Raw genomic sequence first — 2,500 nt, forward strand, 5'->3', positions numbered from 1 at the left:
TGTCTCTTGTGGCTCACGGGGCTGTTAGGGTGGCACAGAAATCCCTCGGAATGGGAAAAAACGGGTCATTTTCGTGTCGCCACATTGCATGCGAACCGCATGAAACTTCCAGAGGCATTTGCAGCAGGAATGCATGTGCACTCAAAAAATGTGATATTTTTCACGGAGAGACCCCGTGAAACGCTAGAAGTGGGCGGGGATGTCTCTCTTGTGGCTCACGGGGCTGTTAGGGTGGCACAGAAATCCCTCGGAATGGGAAAACGGGTCATTTTCGTGTCGCCACATTGCATACGAACCGCATGAAACTTCCAGAGGCATTTGCAGCAGGAATGCATGTGCACTCAAAAAAGTGAATATTTCTCACGGATAGACCCCGTGATACGCTAGAAATTGGCGGGGATGTCTCTCTTGTGGCTCACGGGGCTGTTAGGGTGGCACAGAAATCCCTCGGAATGGGAAAACGGGTCATTTTCGTGTCGCCACATTGCATGCGAACCGCATGCAACTTCCAGAGGCATTTGCAGCAGAAATGCATGTGCAGTCAAAAAAAAATTGATATTTTTCACGGATAGACCCCGTGAAACGCTAGAAATTGGCGGGGATGTGTCTCTTGTGGCTCACGGGGCTGTTCGGGTCGCACAGAAATCCCTGGGAATGGGAAAACGGGTCATTTTCGTGTTGCCACATTGCGTACGAACCGCATGAAACTTCCAGAGGCATTTGCAGCAGGAATGCATGTGCACTCAAAAACTTCTATATGTTTCACGGATAGACCCCGTGAAACGCTAGAAATTGGCGGGGATGTGTCTCTTGTGGCTCACGGGGCTGTTAGGGTGGCACAGAACTCCCTCGGAATGGGAAAAGGGGTCATTTTCGTGTTGCCACATTGCATAGGAACGCCATGAAACTTCCAGAGGCATTTGCAGCAGAAAGGCACGTGCACTCAAAAATTTTAATATTTTTCACGCATAGACCCCGTCAAACGCTAGAAGTTGGCGGGGATGTCTCTCTTGTGGCTCACGGGGCTGTTAGGGTCGCACAGAAATGCCTCGGAATGGGAAAACGGGTCATTTTTGTGTGGCCACATTGCATAGGAACGGCATGAAACTTCCAGAGGCATTTGCAGCAGGAATGCATGTGCACTCAAAAACGTCTATATTTTTCACGGATAGACCCCGTGAAACGCTATAAATTGGCGGGGATGTCTCTCTTGTGGCTCACGGGCGCTGTTAGTTAGGGTCGCACAGAAATCCCTCGGAATGGGAAAAGGGGTCATTTTCGTGTTGCCACATTGCGTACGAACGGCATGAAACTTCCAGAGGCATCTGCAGCAGAAATGCATGTGCACTCAAAAACGTCTATATTTTTCACGGATAGACCCCGTGAAACGCTAGAAATTGGCGGGGATGTGTCTCTTGTGGCTCACGGGGCTGTTAGGGTCGCACAGAAATCCCTCGGAATGGGAAAACGGGTCATTTTCGTGTTGCCACAATTGGCATACGAACGGCATGAAACTTCCAGAGGCATTTGCAGCAGAAATGCATGTGCACTCAAAAACGTGAATATTTTTTCACGGATAGACCCCGTCAAACGCTCGAATTTGGCGGGGATGTTTCTCTTGTGGGTCACGGGGCTGTTCGGCTCGCACAGAACTCCCTTGGTCCACCTGATTCGTGCATACAGGCAGCAACTAAAACTCTGTAAACCTGCTGTGAGGACATCTAAACAGTGGACCAGTGAGGCTGTGGAAGATTTGCGGGCGTGCTTAGACTGTACTGACTGGGATATGTTCACGACTGCTACCAATAGTCTGGATGAACTCACAGAGGCTGTGTACATCAGCTTCTGTGAGGACTGCTGTATCCCAACACGTACCAGGGTGAACTTTAACAACAACAAGCCCTGGTTCTCAGCAAAGCTCAAAAGGTTGAGGTTGGAGAAGGAGGAAGCGTTTAGGAGTGGGGATAGAGACAGATTCAAGGAGTCGAAGAACAGGTTTAGCAAAGCGGTGAGAGAGGCTAAACGACTGTACTCAGAGACACTAAAACACCAGTTCTCTACTAACGACGCTGCTTCTGTCTGCCAAAGGGCTCAGGCACATCACCAACTACAAACCCAGAGCGCCCCACACCACTAACGACTCCCGCCTAGCCAACGACCTGAACGAGTTCTACCGTAGATTTGAAAGACAATTGGACTGTCCTGAACCACCCCTTCCCACCCAAGAGGCCCCATCCCCCACCCATACTACAGAAACGACTCTCTCCTTTCAGGAGGGAGAAGTTAATGGGCTTTTCAAGAGGCAGAATCCACGCAAAGCAGCCGCGCCGGACTCTGTCTCTCCAGCCACCCTCAGGCACTGCGCTGGCCAGCTGTCTCCGGTGTTCACCAACATCTTTAACACCTCCCTGGAGACATGCCATGTACCAGCCTGTCTCAAGTCCTCCACCATCATCGCTGTGCCCAAAAAGCTAAGGCCAACAGGACTAAATGATTACAG

This window comes from Petromyzon marinus, unplaced genomic scaffold (assembly GCF_048934315.1).
Source record: "Petromyzon marinus isolate PM22_M1 ecotype Great Lakes invasive population unplaced genomic scaffold, UKy_Petmar_22M1.pri1.0 PM_G_Scaffold_18, whole genome shotgun sequence".
NCBI lineage: Eukaryota > Metazoa > Chordata > Hyperoartia > Petromyzontiformes > Petromyzontidae > Petromyzon > Petromyzon marinus.